The 19,551-nt window shown below is 42.0% G+C and overlaps 1 protein-coding gene across 7 annotated transcripts in view; it reads right to left on the minus strand.

Annotated features, from left to right (window-relative positions):
• The window catches only part of VEGFC (vascular endothelial growth factor C), a 206,610-nt gene that overhangs the window by 165,636 nt on the left and 21,423 nt on the right, over positions 1–19,551 (minus strand). The gene's annotated exons all lie outside the window — the stretch shown is intronic.

The raw sequence follows: 19,551 nt of genomic DNA on the forward strand, positions 1-19,551 counted from the left end.
AAATGTTGCCATTATTAGGCCATATTAAATGCTAATGTAGTTAATTAGAGGCCATAAAAGTCAGCATGCTCTGATACTTGGGCTAGTCTTTCTAAAAGGTAACCATCATACCCAGGGTTCTAAGAAGTTGTTTTACACATTGTCTGATTTCCTCCAAAGCCCAATGAGAATGTGAAATGAGTGGCTTTTCATCCTTGATCTGGATAATGACACTTGACTGGATTTAAGGATTGTAAATCAATAAGTATTTTCATTACCTCATTACAGTCTTGTCTTCTAATAAAGCTGCAGCCTTTTCCCAGAGAAAACAATGTGTATTCTTTTTATGTTCCTTATGTGCCATATTTTCTATAAAAACAAGACTTTTCAATATTTTCCTCCTAGAAACTCTAGATCCTACATACTCTTAGACCTTTATGGAAATAATTCAAATAGGGCCCACTCCTGTTGTACATTGGGAGGGACAGTTCACTGGTTTGAGCATTGGCCTGCTAAACCCAGGGTTGAGAGTTCAATCCCTGAGAAGGCCATTTAGGGACTGCGGCAAAAATTGGGGATTGGTCCTGCTTTGAGCACGGGGTTGGACTAGATGACCTCCTGAGGTCCCTTCCAACCCTGATATTCTATGTGGCATGGGTGGTTCCACACCACTTCAAAAGGCACACAGCCACCTAACATTTCCTCTTTCCAAGGGAATGATGTTTCCTCTGTACCAGAGTATCTAGGAATGATTTCAGAAAGGCAGTTTGCATGCACCTATGGATTAAGAAAAAGAATACTTGCTTACCTACTTCCCAGAAGTATTGTTTTTTAAAGTAATTTGGAAAGGAAAAATGCTATATACAGTGTGTGCTAAGTAATGTTCAAAAATATTATCTGAAAGTAAATACTATGGAATCATCTATGAGATGCTGACAACATGTAACAGATGAAGTTTGATCACACATGGACAACTATCCCCTATACTTAGCAAGTAACTTTATAAAACTATCAACAATTTTCTTTGTACATTACACAGGTAGTGACAGGGTTTAACGTCCATTGGGGTTCTCTCCTAATAAGAGGAGCTAGAAAGCCACCTAAACTTTTTTCAACAAGAAAAAAAGCACTGCTCTGTTCTGACACTGATATAAATCTTAACAGCAAGAAGAGTTAAAATAAATAGGATGTTGATTCATCATTTAAACATCTACTATCAACTGCCACTAATTTCTTAGTTAACCTCTGCTTATTGTTCTTGATAATTACATATGCTGAAACTAAATGCCTATAATTGATATTTCATTTAATGAAGCATTTTGGAAGAATATCCTGAGAGAATGTAGACAATGAAGAACATATACCAGCTGTTTAGGTTCCAGGAGTTCCAGGGGCAGGACTGGACCAGTAATAAAAAGTAAGGGTAATAAACTGTAATGTGTGCAGTTCAGTTTTAATATTAAACATTCACACATACGGGATGAAAACAAAATACACAACAGAAATGTGAACATTTGACATTAAAATATGGTATTTTGAACACTTAAATATCTTTATAGATTCATGGAGTTAGATGGGACCTCAAGGTTCATCTACTCTAACCCTCTGCCAAGATGCAGGATTTGTCATGTCTAAGGCTACGTTTTAGTCACGGGTATTTTTAGTAAAAGTCATGGACAGGTCACTGGCAGTAAACAAAAATTCACAGCCCGTGACCTGTCCATGACTTTTACTAAAAATACCTGTGACTAGAACTGGGGTGGGGGTGCGGGTGCAGTCCCGTGATGCTGTGGGTGATGGACCAGGAGTCGACTGGTGCTGCGGGGGCGGGGTGGAGGATGGAGGACTGGGCCATGGCGCACAGCCCGGGACTCCCACTGGTGCTGGTGGGGGAGGGTTGGCGGGGCTGACAGGTGCTCCCTGTCCAGCTCCCTGTCCCTGCAGCTCCAAGGCAGCAGAGGGGTACAAACGCCGGCTGCCACAGTTCCCATTGGCCAGGAACCACAGCCAATGGGAGCTGCGGGGGCAGAGCCTGTGGGGGAAGGCAGCTTGCAGCACAAAGCCTCTCCCAGCCCCTCCGCTGCCGAGGAGCTGCAGGGCCATACCAGTGGGAGCCCCCCACTGCAAGGTAAGTGCCCCTCCCCACCCCATACCCTCAACCCCTACCCCCTGAGGTAATGGAAAATCACGGAATCCGTGACCTCCATGACAGACTCGCAGCCTTAGTCATGTCTAAAACATGCAAAAGAGATGGCTATTCAGCTATCTTTTGAAAACTTCCAGTGGAAGAGCTTCCAAAACGTCCCTACACTGTCTGTTTCATTGTCCTACTTTTCCTACAGTTAGGAAGTTTTTCCAGAGATTTAATCTAAATCTGCTATGCTGTGGTTTGAACACACTGCCTCTTGTCCTGCCCTCTGCGGCAAGAGAGAACAACTTTTCTCCATGTTTTTTTTTTATATGGTAGTTTTTCCAGTATTTGAAGACTATCATGTCTCCCCTCAATCTCCTCTTTTCCAAACTAAACAGACCCAGTTCCTTCAGCTTTTCCTCGTATGGCTTGCTTTTCAGCCCTTTGATTACCTTTGTTGCTCACCCTCTGGATCCTTTCCAGTTTCTCCATAACCTTGCTGGAGAAATTGGACACATTACTTCAGCTGAGGCCTAAACAGCACTAAGTAGGGTGGTACTATCACCTCCTGTGACTTGCATGCTATGTCTCTGTTAATGCAATCTAAAAATCACATTTGTTTTTGCAACAGCATCACATTGCTGATTCATGCTGAGGTTGTGATCCACCACAACTCCCACATCCTTCTTAGGAGTGCTACTGCCAAACGAGTTATTCCCCATTCTGTATTTGTGCATTTGGTTTTTCATCCTTAAATGCAGCACCTTACCATTTGTCTTTGTTGAATTTCATTTTATTGCCTATAGTCCACTTTTCAAATTTATCAAGATTCCTTTGGATTTTAGTTCTATTCTCCAAATTGCTGGCAACCCCCCCACCCCCCACAAACTTCATGTCATCTGCAAATTTGATCAGTATGCTCTCTATTCCTATACCTAGGTCATTGATAAAGATGTTAAACACCACCAAACCCAGAACACATCTCTGTGGAACCCCACTTGACAACTCCCTTCAATCTGACATCATTCCACTAATAGTTACTCTTTATTTGCGGTTGTTTAACCAATTATGTATCCACTTAATGGTAGTTCCACCAAGCCCAGATTCTCTATCTTGCTGTCAGAATGTCATGTGGGACTGTGTCAGAAGACTTGCTGAAGTCCAGGTATATTATGTCCAGCACATTCCCTCTATCCACCAAACCAGTTGCCCTGTCAAAGAAGGAAATCAAGCTGGTCTGGCATGATTTGTTCTTGGTAAATCTAAGCTGGCTGCTAGTGATTTCCCCTTCATTCTCCAGGTATTCACAAACTGAATGTTTTATACATTGCTCTAGTAGCTTTCCAGACAGCAGCACCGGACCTGGGCGGCGGAGGCGGGGTGTCAAGGGGCCATCGCCCTCCCACTTTTTGAAAGTGGACAGGCCTGGTCCATCCACTTTTTGCCACAGCAGATCCTGATGCCTCTCCCCAGTTCCTTGTCCAGGGCAGATGGAGGTGGAGGGTCTGCACTGGCTGCCCACAGCTGCCCCGTGGCTCTTACCCGGCCATGGTAAGAGCCGCGCGGGCAACTGTGGGGAGCCTGGGTCCCTCCACCTTCCCTTGGCAGGGGGGTTGGGAGGCATGGACACGGGTAGAGGGCTTGGCCAGGGCCTCAGGGGGAAGAGGAGTCGCAGGGCCTCTGGGCCCCCAAACGTTTGGGGAGGCTCTGCCATTCTTGTTTCCATGTATCCAAATCAGGCTGACCAGCTTATAGTTCCCCAGCTCCTCCTTTCCCCTCTTTTTAAAGATGGGCACTACTTTAGCTCTTCTCCAGTCTTCCAGGAATTCTCCAGTTATCCATAAGTGTGCAAGTATTATTGCCAGTGGCTCTGAGTGGCTAATTCCTTCAGGACCCTTGGGTGAATACCAGCAGGCCCCACTGATTTCAATTCATTCAAATTGGTGAGAAGATCTCTAATGTGTTCTTTACTTACACTGCAGTGCAGATTCCACAAGCAATTAAGAGGAACACAGTCAATGTTTGAAGGTCAAAATTTAATCTATCTTAAAATTCTTATAATCCAATGGGGAAAGTTTCTTGGATCCTTTTAAAAATATTTTTATTTTTTAAAATATCTGCAATTCCATCACCATAAAATTAGACATTAAATCCATAGACACTAGTTTTTTAGAACCAATAAAATATATTGGACCAATGAGAAGAGAAGATGGCCCAATATGTTATGACTCCCTACTTGCTCTGAAATGGAAATTAACTAAGAAATGTTACTCCTAGAGATTTGATGAGTTTGTGGTAACTGACTTCCCTCACAGAATCAGACGACAGACCATGTCGGTTTTTTGCAAATAATTTTTTACTGCAGGGACAACTAGCAAATTGAGCACAGAACTAGCAGTCAGAAGACTTAGTTTCAAATCACAGGTCTACCACTTAATGTGTAAGCTTAGCAAGTTAAATGTAACTTTTCTATTTAATAGAGTCAATTAAATGAGATCAGTTAACGTTTTGAATTTTTAAAACGAATATAAAAACTGAAAGAAAGATATGCAACATTGGATGATCTTGACTGAATTATTATGGGGATTTAAATGAGGTAGGGCAGGCATTCTATGCAAAAAGGTCTCCCTCTCTCATTGAAAAGAGTGGAGCTGTTGATTTAAAAAAAAGACAAAGGGAGCATCAAGGCTGGCATCACTGCTGGGGCAAACGGATTAGGAACTTTATCCAAGAAGGCCTCCATCCTGTAAAGAATTAAGCATGTTCATAATGTTACATATAACAGTAATCCCATTGAAGTGTATGGGACTAGTCATGTTTGTAAAATTATGCTCATGCTACAATCTTTGCAGGATCCTGGCACAAAGGACTAGAAAATGGTCTCAATGCCTGTGGGGGAAATGAGAGGGAGATGAGGCTGACGCCCAAGTTATTAGCCTCGATGACAGAAAGGATGGTGTATTGTTATCAACTCTTCTGCTAGTACACATACAAGGATGTTTTCTAAAGGTAAGGTAACACTATGTATGCTAAAATGATTAAACAAGAACAGCCACATTAATTTCAGGCAATTAATTTCAGTTCAATCTTCCATCCATCCAAAGCAGCTGAATACCCATGGGATATGAATAGGGAGATAGCCAAATTCATAGATGGCACAGGGGGGCTTGTAATTTCTCAGCTGGGGGAGTCCACTTGTCAGACTTGGGAGCAGATATGTTTTTGGCCAATATTAAAGAAGCCATCAGCAGATGTCTGGAACCTGGCTCGGTAAGTGGGAGAGGCAGGCAAACTAATTGCTGGTGCCTCCTTGGGGTAGATGTCTGGTGTAGGTACGCTGTAAGGAAGGGATACAATGGTCAGATAAAATGGACTTGCAAAGGATTTAAAGGAGGTATTCTCTAAAGGAGTGGAAATGGGGCTGTGGGGACAGATTCAAGGCTCCCGTGTCTGGTACATCAGGAAATCAACCCACCCTCCTTTACTTTTATTCAAGGAGAGGGGTAGCGAGGTCCCAGCAGTGGGTTGGCTGGGGACCAGGATGGGTAAAGGAGGAAGGCTGAGAGCAGGCCTTCCCCCACCCCCAGTATATACTGAAATGCTTATGAAATTATCTGCACTGTACAATTGTATCTGCCAGGTACTCCCAGACATTTAGGAATAAAGTTGTGACCTTTAATTATATCTTATCCTGAGGCTCCTATCCTCCTTCCAGCATAGCCGGACAAGAGAGAAACTGATTTCCTGTCCTTTCACTTGCTTTCTCCTCACTCTTTTCCCTCTCCTCTCTCAGCTATTGTCTTATTTATAACTCATCACTAAGTAATGGGGCTGTAACTTCATGCAGGACTGTAACATCTAACTTCTCATCCTTGGTCTGAGGACACAGACACATTTTTTATGTTAAGCACAGTCTTTTCAGCAATGTCTAGTTCAGCCGTGGCGACAAGGATGATGCGGGTGGTGAATGCAACTGAACATAGTTGAAGTAAAATATGTAATAGTACATTTTAAAAACCCAGTAAATTAAAGTTGCGAAGTCAGGTACTTGTAATTTAGGACATGTCCAAACAGCCTGGGAGCAGAACATCTCCTGAATGAAGCAGGGTCTTGTGGAAAACTTAGCATGTGATCATGTGTTTGGAGGCTATCATAATACATACATACAAGGGGGCTGAATTAAGGTTTGACTTAGATTTTAGCAATTAAATTCCCTGAAGATTCCATTTACAATAAACATGCTCCAGGCTGGGACTGAACAAGACCTTCTTGGCAATTGCAGCTCTAGGATACTCCAGGATATATCAGATCTGGGCATCTAAACTGAGAGCAGGGAGACTGCCTCTCCTGTGCTCTCAGTGAACCTGTTGCTGGGCAGCATGGAGGGGCAAGCTGCCAGAATCAAATACAGAGGGGGCAAAAGCCAGACCTGTGAGGCTCAGAGGACGAATAGATTTGAACAAGGAGCATGATAAGGGGACAGTATGGCATAAATTGGGACTGAGGAGGGGAGAGGGAAACTGGAATACTGGGAATTGAGATGGAGGTGGAGAGTAGGAGCCAAAGGAAGTTGGACTGGCTATGTAAGGAGGCTGGAACTGGGAGTTGGGAGGCAACAAGGGACTGAGCTCAGATGAAGAGCTGGAGGAAACTGAGATTGGTTGGGGAAGGAGACTAGGACTGAGAACCAGTGAGGTGGGGAAAGAAAGATGTGGGGAGGGGGGGACAGATGTGATGAGGAGAGAGGGCATGGGGGAAGAACTGGAACTGGCTGGGCAGTGGACAGCTGGGGGAGTGGACAGTGAGATTGGACAAGGGCCCTGTGGTGGGAGATTGGGAGCCAGTGAGAATGGGGAACGTGGGTAGGGGAGTCAACTAGAGGCCAGAGTGGAGACAGAGACAAATATGATGAGGAGCTGGAAGGGGAGGAAACTGGTACTGGGAATCCAGAGTGGTGTAAGTAGGACTGGCTGAGCAAGGAGAATGGGACTGGGATGAAAAGTCATAGGAGCGGAGACTGGGTCTGGCTAAATGAGGATATTGGGTCTGGAATGAAAAAAGTGAGGAGAAGAGACAGGACTGGGACAAGTTGTAGTCGACAGGGTAGAAGGGGTCATACTTAGAGGGAATGTGTACAACTGTCTGTGCCTACTAGAGCCTGGAATTGAACCTAAGATCCCAGAGTCTCACCATTCTTCTGCTGTTAGTAAATATCTGTGAAACCCACTGGCAAAGTGTGTATCTCATCCCCTTCTAGTGCTGGTCCATGCAGAGGATGACAACCTACTAATGTTATCAGTTACTCTGTCAGCTCAAGTGGCAAATATCAGTGTGGTGGATCTAAATGTTCCAACCCTGCTACTGACCCACGTGGATGTCAATATGCCACCACATGATAGAAATACTGTTTCAGTCTGCTTTTATAAAAATTCTGAAAATTACACACAAAAAGCCCTGTGTTAAAAGAGGGATCAGGAACAAAGCAAAGTTCACAGACATGGTCATAGTGAGCACTCAACAGCAGCAACAGACGAGGATGAGGCTAATTCCATATGATCAGATATATATGTATACCAGATAGGCGTTACTGGTATTAGAATTACAATTTTTGCTTAAAGTTGAAATAAATTCTTAGTTCAGACTTATGGCAAGAGAGGCCAAAATAAAACATATAAATCCAAGTGAAAATCATCAGACAAACTAAAAACAGTGAATAAAAATAAGCAACCTCTCACAAAGTAAGACCTCTCCAAACCTCTCCAAAATAGCACAAGCAGAATACAGAGAAATGCCTTAGATCATCATAACAGCAACTATTTTGAATTCTAATTTACCTGAAAGAATTGCTCCACAGACGAATGACCCGACAGCATGAAAATGTAGACAATCACTTTTTGTTGTTGGACAATCAAATCTGACGTCATAGCTACATATAGACAATTTCTACCCCAACCTTCTAGGCCTGTCAGGACATGCCTAATCCACAGCATGCTTCCGCTCAGCCCCCAAATCCTTCATAAGACCCTCTTGGTAAGCACTCCATTGTATCAGACTCTGCAAAGATTATAGGGTCCGTGTAGTCAATGAGTTACCTTTCCTGTGGGCTGCTCCCTTCCAGGCACTACATATACTGATCAAGTTCTGGTCTGCACTAAAAAGTTAGATTGAGCCAGTGTAGGCAGTGTTAGGTCAACGGAAGAATTTTTCTGTCAACCTAGCTACCACCTCTTGGGAAGGTGGATTACTTATCCTGACCCCTCCTGTCAGTGTAGATAGTGAATACACTGAAGTGCTACAGTGGTGAGCTTCAGTGCTTCAGCTGTGCTGCTGTAAGCATTTCAAGTGAAGACAAACCCCAAGCATTAATGTTGCTCCAAGAAAATTAGCTCACCAGAAATCTCCTCTGCAGCTGCTATTGTGGCAGGACAGAGAGTTACAGGCATCTGAAGCACTGTACTGCCATGGAGGAAGGGAAGGAAGGAAGGTAGCTGTATGGGGTGGAGGTATTCTCAGAACCAGAAACTGGTTTAACAAACACCAGCACGAGCAATTAGTTTAATATGGAAAAATCTGCCCTATTCATCCTGATGGTGGAATGCTGAGGAAAAAACCTCAACCTTTGCATGTTGAAACTTATGGACCTTCTTCATGCATACGCAAGGTATTTTTGTGCAAGGGAGAACTTAGCCCTTGGGACCACATCATCCATATGAAATGAGGACACAACCTGGTTCATAGACCTGAACAGTGTTGAGGGGATTCTCAAGCTACTGAATTCTCTTAATTGAGAACAAGCTTAATTCAAACAGCATGAATAGAGATGAAAATAAGAAGTAACCAATAATTAGATCACATCCATTTCAGAATTCTTTTCATGCACCAGTACTCTTACATAAAACACTTTTTGGCCAATTACCTCCCATCCCATATGTTAAAATAATTAGCAACAATTGCTCAAAGGAAGGGCGTAGTAATTGTCAATTTATTTTTAGGTGTTTACAAACTATGCATGGATTTTGTTATAGTAATTATCCTTGTTTAATAAAAGTAAGTCATTAAACAAATCACACACATGTACAGTAATATTCACTACAAAGAAAGCCAACATGATGCTTAATAAATTACCATGAATCACTCCTGGAAGCAGGATACCTGATTAGCTAAACCAATGGTATGATCTAGTATGGCAGTTACTAGGATCCTGTGATTTATTAACACCAAATTTTATCCATATATAAGAGGACAAAGGGCAAAGTATAAAGAGAATGGCCCATTACACTGAAATAGGAAATAAGTATATATTTATATTTAAGCCTTCTTTCTCGCCCCCTGTCTCTACTTTTATCCATTGTGGCACTTTGCAGAGGCCATAAACAATGATAATTCCCAAGGCATATTTGATTTCATTTCTTTGGAGGCTACAAAGACTTATATTATTCAACAAGCAACCCCTATTTTCTCAATAAGGCCTATGTATACATATTAAATAGGAGTGAGAGAATAGAGAAAATTCTATTGGCAAGAACCCAAAGATTCCCAAACACAACATAATCTTAGTAAGGGCTTGCCTGCACAGGGAAATTTTCTGGCATACTTATTTCACTATAGTTATACTAGTGTAGACCAGCCAGTATACTAGAAAAAAATCCAGGCACCTGAGCAGTATAATTAAGCTGACCTAAGTTCCTGTGTAGACAGCACTAGGTCATCGGAAGAATTCTTCCAACAACCTAGTTACCATTCTTCAAGGAGGTGGATTACCTACACGGACAGGAGAATCCCTCTCATTGGAGTAGGCTACGTCTACTCTGTAGTGTTTTAAAAGTATACAAGCTGAAGTCCCCACTCTAATTCCAGAATAAGTGTCTTTTTCCAGTTTAGTTTATACCATTTTCAAAGTGACACAAGCTAAACTACACAAAGCCACACTTATGCTGGAATAAGGGTGTCCACATGGGGAATTATGCCAGTATAACTATGGAAGTATAATTATGTTGGTAAATTTCCATATGCAGACAGCCCCTAAGTAAAACTGGCTGAAATGCAGTTTTCTCTGGTTGAGTTTGTTCTTCCCAGACACAGTTAAGCCACCACAGGGGCCAACAATCTGATCTGAATCTTATACAAAAAGTAGACTACAATTTCTCACAGTGTAAAACATTCAACTCTGTCACTTGACAACCAGGATGCTTATCCACTACAAGTCTGTCCAGCCACTGGGGTGTTCTGCTAATAGGAATGATTTTCAATTTCAGAATGGCTGGAGTGGGCCATCACAAAATTTGGATTTTTAAAAGGATTTGGCATGTTACTAGCTCTGGCTAAAAGTAAGGGGTTTAAAATCAACTCTGGCAAGTTAATGATTATAAAAATGTTAGTTTGTTATTTTTCTCTCTTTCAAAGATTCCTGTACATCACTCAACCTTTGGCTTTAGAATTTCTGCCATAAGATCAGCCATCAAATCAACACGGTAATAAGACTTCATTTTCACATATTAAATTCCTCAGCACTGTATCATAATTTATAAATTGAGAAAGGGAAATCCCCAACCAAATTATACTAGACAGTTAATGAACACACCTTACTATGCATCACCATTAAAGTCTTTTTCATACTCCCTTATGAGGCAGTTAAGTTAAAAAAAATGTGAACAGATTTTCTAAAAGTATGATAAATCTTTGCATGAGCAACTGCTGAATGAATAGCATGAGATTTTATCAGCAATGTATGTATGGAATAAAAATTAGGAATAAAATGGCAGTTGCGGGGAATTAATTGGAGACATGGTGTTCACAAAAACAATGTTTGGATCCAAAGTCCTTGTTCTGTGTACAATTTACACAACTCTAATACAGAAAATTCTACACAGTGGCACAAATAAATACACTGCCACAAAGACTGAGTTAAAACAAAACCAATTTTTTTTGTTGATCTTAAGAAAATATGTAATACTATACCGTGCGAGAATAAGATTACTACTGTATCATGCTAAGTTTATTGCACACAGAGTATAGACCTTTCCAGTGTAAAAGGAACATGACTGGTTCAAAACCAGCAAAGCCAAGCTGAAGCTCCGTTTGCTTCAGTATCTGTACTATACAGTAGCAGCTATGGTGGATAAAGACAAAAGCAAAAGCAACGAACAGGTACATTTTTTTAACTTGGCAATTGTTTTCTGCTATGTGGCCAGAGCAGTTCAGACCTTTGGATATGTACCTCCCTGGTTGTCACCCAAGCAGGAAGTTTCCAATCACAAAAAGATGCTCACACCTCTTATCTCTCACTCACTCATGCTTGTTGTCTCTCCAGCAGTTTACTTCCAAAGCTAAATATCCTATCCTGCTCTTCCTATGACACTACCCTGTCTACCCAAGTCATGAGCGCAATGGCTGTCTGCACTGCTCTGGCCATGTTCAAGAAACAGCTGCTACTGATCTACAGAAAAAACATCAGAAACGAATGCCTAAGTCACATCCAGAAAGAAACACGCCTACTGTCCACATGGATCTGACCACAATGCAGCAATATTTTTATACTTGGTTAATTAAAATTCACAGGATGAAAGTAAAGCAACAAACAGAACAAAACACATATGTGTCTCATGTATTTTACTCTTCCAATTTGCTTTTCATGTGACAAATTTGAATGATACAACCTGACAGGAATTTACATTAAACTCCAGAAACTACACCACAAATCTTGAAACAATTAATTTTGTTTTCTAAATGCTGAAAATTATTTCTGTACCTGCATTATAAATAGGAACTGCATAGAGATGAAAAAAAGAACATGAACTGTTGGAACAATGTTATTAATCCTGGAAGCCACACTGGGACTAGACAAGAACAGGCATATTCAAGCTGGTACCACCCTGAGGCAGAATCTGATAATCAATGACGACATTGTTTTGGACTAGGTATGATGTATATCTTTCTCATAACCATACAGCTAAGGGTAGCCTAGAATTCCTCCTTACCTGTAAGGGGTTAAGAAGCTCAAATAACCTGTGCTGGCACCTGACCAAAAGGACCAATAGGGAAAGAAGATACTTTCAAATCTTGGGGGGGGGGGGGCTGACAGGGGGGAGGCTTTGTTTTGGTGTTCTCTCTTGGGAAGCAGAGAAGCATCAGGTCAGAAAACTCCTTCTCCTATAAACCATCCTAAAGTCTCTCATATTATAAAAATTGTAAGTCAAAGCCAGGCAAGGCGTGTTAAATTCTTTTGTTTTGCTTGTGAATTTTTCCCTTGCTGGAGGGAGGTTTATTCCTGTTTTTTGTAACTTTGAAGCTAAGCCTAGAGGAACTTCTGTTGTGTTTTTGAATCTTTTGTTACACTGTAAAGTTATTTTCCATCCTGATTTTACAGAGGTGATTTTTACCTTTTTTTAAAATAAAATCCTTCTTTTAAAGAACCTGACTGATTTCTCTATTGTCCTAAGACCCAAGCGTTTATACTTAAACTTTATAACCAATTGGTTAGGATATTATTCTTAAGCCTCCCCAGGAAAGGGGGTGTAAGGGCTTGGGGGGATATTTTGGGGGAATAGGAACTCCAATGGCCCTTTCCCTGATTCTTTGTTAAATCACTTGGTGGCGGCAGCATACCCCCCAAGGGCAAAGAATTTGTGCCTTGGGGAAGTTTTAACCTAAGTTGGTAGAAATAAGCTTAGGGGGGTCTTTCATGCGGGTCCCCACATCTGTACCCTAGAGTTCAGAGTGGGGAGGGAACCCTGACAATCTTCTTGAAGATTTTATAATACTGAATATGCTATGTATAGACACGTGATTAAAATGTGTAATGAACTAGAATTAAATTGTCATGAATCTTACTGGACAGTTATCACATGTTAAAACTTGTAAAGATGATGCAGTGTGTTTTAAAACTGGTTGTATGTTTCATAGAATACTGTGAAGACATACCATATATACTCGTTCATAAGCCGAATAAATTTTTGGTAAAAAAGTGATGCATCAAAGAGCAGGGGGCAGCATATAAACAGGTCTACACCAAAATTTGATGATTTTAAACTGTATGAAATCACTGAATTGAATATCTAATATATTGTTGTTTTGTTTACCTGGAGCATCTGCAGGCATGGAGCCCCTCAGTTCCCTGTGGCCACTTCCCACAGCTCCCATTGGCTGGGAACGGCGAACCACGGCCATAAGGAGCTGAGGGGCTCCATGCCTGCAGACACTCCAAGTAAACAAATGTCCTGACCCGGCTTACCCTGAAAGGCTGGAAGCCAAAGTTTGCCGACCCGTTTATTGATGTCAGTACTGCAGCCTTTTAAAGTTGCAAAGGCTTTGTTTAGTGGACTAGATTGGCTTGAAAGGAATACTAAAAGAGCAGTGCTGCAGATCTGCATGACATTTGACCCATGCATTTCACAAAGTATAACATGCAGAAAATATAACGTGCAGAATCGATGGACTCTCTAATAAAATTGAAATAGCCTGTCATCCCCACAGACATGCCAATCTACAGGGCTGCTTTGAAATAAACAAAGAATAATAATAATTTGACAGTGATAAAGCAGGTGTCATCCTATATAAAGTCCTACAAAATCTATAACTACAATAATAATAATAATCTGTTTTCATACTAGTATTTAAAATGAACGGTGAAATCAAAAGAAAAAGGTCTGCTTATCACACAACGTTCAAACTTAAAGTTGTTGAACATGCAAAAGCAAACAATAATTGTGCCACTGCTCGTGAATTCTGTATCAATGAGAACAAGTAAGAGAATGGTGGAAAAAAAACCCCAACACTAAAAGACATGCCAAGAAGCAAGAAAAAATGTCCAACGAGGTGTGCTTCATTTCCTGAGCTAGAGAAAGATCTCAATAAGCGGGTTGTTGAATGTCGACAAAATGGGTACATTGTCACTAGAACTGGAATTCGTCTGCATGCTCTGCAAATGTCGAAAGATGACACATACAAGTCAGTAAAGCCATCAATGTTTGTCCCATCAGCTGGTTGGTATACTCGCTTCATGAACTGTCATAATCTCTGTTTTTGGCAGCGAACAAAGATAGTGCAAAAGCTGCCGAAGATCTGGAAGAAAAAAATCAAATCTTTCCAAAGGTTTATTATAAAATATCAAAAAGAATATGCATCTGAATGGTCACAAATAGGAAATATGGACGAAACACCGATGACATTCGATCTCCCGAGCAATAGAACAGTAACCAATGTTGGTGAAAAAACAGTTTTAATTAAAACCACTGGCCACGAAAAAATCCATTTTATGGTGGTTTTATCCTGTTTGGCGAATGGATCACAGCTCCCTCCTGTTCTTATTTTTAAAAAGAAAAACCTTGCCTAAAAACAAGAAATATCCTGCTAGTGTCATCGTACGTGCACATGAAAAGGGATGGATGGATGAAAGTGGGACTATTGAATGGCTGGAAAAAGTGTGGAATAAGAGACCAAGACCACTTTTCAAGAAACCTGCTATGCTCGTCTGGGACATGTTCAAGGCACACAAGACGGATGAGGTGAAAAAAAATGGCCAAAAATATGAAAACTACTTTGGCTGTAATACCTGGAGGCTTAACTTCAGTGGCGCCACTTCCCATAGCTCCCATTGGCTGGGAACGTCAAACCACGGCCGCTTGGAACTGTGTGCCTGCAAACACTCCAGGTCAACAAAATGTCCCGACCTGCCAGCAGCTTACCCTGACGGGCCGGGAGCCGAAGTTTGCCAACCCCTGAAATACAGGGTCGGCTTATGAAAGGGTCATACAGTTTTTACTATTTTTACCTATCCATCGTGGGAGGGTTGGCTTACAAATGAACGGGCTAATGAATGAGTATATATGGTAATTTAAAAAAAAAAAAAGGAGTACTTGTGGCACCTTAGAGACTAACCAATTTATTTGAGCATGAGCTTTCGTGAGCTACAGCTCACTTCATCAGATGATGAAGTCATCAACATCTGATGAAGTGAGCTGTAGCTCACGAAAGCTCATGCTCAAATAAATTGGTTAGTCTCTAAGGTGCCACAAGTACTCCTTTTCTTTTTGCGAATACAGACTAACACGGCTGTTCCTCTGAAACCTATGGTAATTTTGACTCTTAAAAAGTCACCATAAACATTAAATATATGGGTCATAGTTCATGACTCACAGAAAATAACTGGACTCATAAAAATATCTCATTTTGCACAGATGCCAGACGGAAAAACCTGATGAGCATGAAGGCTGAGTAATCATATCCTCAGATGTGCCTCTGAAAGAACAGCATTTGTATGTATTCTAAAGAAGTAGTAAGAGTCATCCAGTCACCAAATAATGATCTCTAAGTAATCACAGGTCTAAAAGAGTATTCCAACTTTTCAATAAAACATGGGGCATTATTTAAAGAATGAAGAATGTAATATGCTAAAATGAATATAATTGAAAGGTCTATAATAAAGTAAACAAGATGCTGACTTAACCTAGTCATAAATGCACTCTGACATTATGATTAATTGTTTTATATTTGGGTATTAATCCCACCCACCATTTCACTCTGTGGCCTGTCGAACTGATCTGGTCAACTTCTCCCTCAGCGAACTGCAATAATCTTGAAAGGATGATCATTTTGATAATTTCTAAATACATTTTTAAAAGTATAGTTCACTCAGCACATGAACATCATTTTTGTTGCCCAAATACAGTACTTCAGGGTTTGAAACAAATACCAGACACCAACAAGTGAAGATACTAAACCAACTCTCTTAAGGCTTATATGAAAAACATGGATCTTCTTTCCGCAATCAGAGTTTAAGATAAGAGCAGTGACCTGATGAGAAATACACTCATTGTCATAACCCCAAGTCCTCTGGTATTTCTAATAGGTTGCTTTCCTTCATACCTGATTAAGGACACCACCTTTTGTGCTATTACTAATATTGTCCAATCAATGTGGGAATCTCTCTCCACGCCTTACCTCCTGTAAGAGATAGCTTCTCTCTTCCTTCCCTTCCTAGGAATGGCCCTGCCTCCATAAATCCCTTTCTAATGTGAGCGAGGGGATTCCTGTCTCCCTCCTCCCACCCTGTTCCTGTTGCGGAGAAGTTGTTGTGAGGGTCAGGGGAATACTCTCTTACCATCCTACTACTCTGTCCCTGGATGCTTGGAAAGAGAAAGGTATCTGCTATTTCACTCTACCCCTTTCCCTCCTTTCACCTGTTTTTTTAGGTCCTCCTCTCTTCTGGATCATGAGTGCCTTTATTGCTGGTCAAATCAGCAGCAGAGTGAAACCGACAAGATCCTTATTAGTTGTAACAAAGACCCCGATCATTTCCATGGCTGCTGATCAGAAAGATACAGGTTGCTGTTGCTGGGTGGTGCATAGGGAAAGCAAAGCCATGGTCCCATCTCTCAATCCATGTCTTCCCATCCCCTTTTTGACACCACCGGTGTCCCAAAAAAGTGCTAGGAAGGAGCAAGAACTACATTCCCCTGCCACTCAGCAGTGGCCTGGGGGGTGGGGGCTTGGGGAGAATATTTAGAAACTGCTTATCCCTTCCATGCCCATTCAAGGACAGCTACAACTCTTTGCGTTACTTTAAAATAAACAAAGATTTGGTTGCACGGTAAGCAGATATATGATGAGCTGCTCCAGCACACACACAACCTTCTCATGGATAAATTAAGAAATTACAATTCTCTTCAGATAGCTTTTACAAAAACTCTGCTTCCATAAACTTATTTCTTCTTTAAAATGCTCCTGTCAAAAGCATTTTCTTTCCAGGCTTGGGTTTTTGTTTCTGTATTTTTTCCAAATCATGAATATTAAAATATTAAAACGATATATTTAATATAAAAGTAATAGGATAATACTGCAAATGAAGTACTATAGGAATAATACTGCAAATGAACATCCAAACCATGAAGCATCTAAAGAACTCCTGCCCTCTAAGATCCTTCACTGGAGGGACAGCCCTGATTCATTCCATGTCACTGGAAGCCATAGAGAGGATGACAAAAGTGAACATTGACCTTTAATGGGGCTTTTCAAGTTGCCATATGAAAGAAGAAGACTGCAAATGAAAATCTACAATGACTTTAAACTAATGCCTTTCTACAAAGTGAAGTAGAAATCTTGTCAAGCATGACCGTAGTTCAAAATGAGAGGTGATGTGAACAATCATGTTCAAGTTACAGTGGTATATTGATTGATATTGGCTCTTGTATGAAAAATTTGCCTTTTCTGGGAAATGACTGTAGGCTTTGTGGTAATTTAAAAACATCCACTCTTAGGCACAGTCTACACGAACAGAGCTGCCTTGCATCAACCTATGTTGACCTAATTATATCAGCGTCTACACTACAGCTTGCTCCCACCAACATAAGTGCCCTATTACACGGGCATAACTCCATCTTCAAAAGAGGCATAGGGCTTGTGTCGGAGTAGTTAGGGCGACACAGTGTCCGTATAGACACTGCATTACTTACATCAGCTGTTGGCTGTCATTCTTGTCAATTTCACAGCTCCAGAATTGACAAGAAGCTTGGCTGTCACCGGGGGGCTGGGCTCCAGCTGCCTCCAGGCTCCCTGCTGGGCTGCTGCCCAGGATCCCCACTCCCACCTGGGCTATGCCCACCAGGCCTTCCACTCCCTGCTCTGAGCCAGACTGCCCCCAGGTCCCAGATCCCCGCGGAGCTGCTGCTCAGGCTCCCCACTCCCTGCGGGGGGGGAAGGGGGGTGAGAGCCCGGGGGTGGGCAGTGATGCTCCCTGTGGGGAGCCAAGAGCCCATAGCCAGTCGGGGCAGCCAGGCTCCCAGCGGGGAGCTGCATGTGGAGCTGAGACCCCTGAGGTCTCAGTCCCCCACACTGCCCCTTCTTAAGTCAGTGGAAGCGCTCTTGGTGAGGACATATACCACCAAGAGAAGAAGGGCAGTGTGGGCATGAACCATCACAGTAATTACTGCAATGGCTGTAAGTCAGCCTAACGTAGGTCGATTTAAGTCTGTAGAGTAGACGTTAAAAAGACAGAGATATAAGTCAGACAGCATGGAACTGCTTGGCACATTTCTTTTTTAGCTTGTACCACTCTGTAGACTTGAATAAAAATAGTGAATCTACAAAAAATGTACAGTTCTATGAAGAAACTTAGAACTATAACTTTTTAAAGCAGATTGCATTTATATAGAACATTTGGGCCAACAGATATATGTTTCTATCATTGAAAAATACCCGTTCCTTTGGTTTTGCTGAAATATCTCTTTTCTTATGTGTTATATCACTATAAATATGAACAATTCCAAAAAAAGGTACATATTAGCAAGAAATATTCAAAGTAGTGATATCCAAACAATAGTGAGCATGCAATCAAACAAATTTCATGCAAGTTACATGGAATAGTGGGTTAATGAACTTGCCTTTAACCTCCAAAGACCAAATGTTTTCTTAGAGTTCCAGTGAAACCTACTTTGATGGTATCATCCTAGTCCCTAGTGGACAGCAGCCCACAAGACCGAACGAAGGCCTGGTCTACACTACGAGTTTAGGTCGAATTTAGCAGCATTATCTCAATTTAACCCTGCACCCGTCCACATGACGAAGCCCTTTTTTCGACCTAAAGGGTTCTTAAAATCGATTTCTTTACTCCATCCCCGACAAGGGGATTAGCGCTGAAATTGGCCATGCTGGGTCGAATTTGGGGTACTGTGGATGCAATTTGATGGTATTGGCCTCCAGGAGCTATCCCAGAGTGCTCAGTTGTGACTGCTCTGGACAGCGCTCTCAACTCAGATGCACTGGCCAGGTATACAGGAAAAGGCCCGCGAACTTTTGAATTTCATTTCCTGTTTGGCCAGCGAGGCGAGCTCACCAGCACAGGTCACCATGCCGAGCTCATCATCACAGGAGACCGACCATGCAGTCCCAGGATCCCCGAAGAGCTCCAGCATGGACTGAACGGGAGCTACGGGATCTGATCGCTGTATGGGGAGACGAATTTGTGCTGGCAGAACTCCGTTCGAAAAGACAAAATGCCAAAATATTTGAAAAAAAACTCCAATGGTATGAAGGACAGAGGCTATAACAGGGACCCGCAGCAGTGCCGCATGAAATTTAAGGAGCTCAGGCAAGCCTACCAAAAAACCAGAGAGGCAAATGGCCATTCCGGTTCAGAGCCCCAGACATGCCACTTCTATGATGAGCTGCATGCCATTCTAGGGGGTGCAGCCACCACTACCCCAACTCTGTGCTTTGACTCCGTCGAAGGAGAGGCAGGCAACACAGAAGCGGGTTTGGGGGCGAGGAAGATGATAATGAGGAGGAGGTTGTAGATAGCTCACAGCAAGGAAGCAGAGAAACTGGTTTCCCCAACAGCCAGGATCTGTTTCTCACCCTGGACCTGGAGCCAGTACCCCCCGAACCTACCCAAGGCAGGCTCCCGGACCCTGAAGGCAGAGAAGGGACCTCTGGTGAGTGTACCTTTG

The sequence above is a fragment of the Lepidochelys kempii genome, chromosome 4 (assembly GCF_965140265.1).
Source record: "Lepidochelys kempii isolate rLepKem1 chromosome 4, rLepKem1.hap2, whole genome shotgun sequence".
NCBI classification, from domain to species: domain Eukaryota; kingdom Metazoa; phylum Chordata; order Testudines; family Cheloniidae; genus Lepidochelys; species Lepidochelys kempii.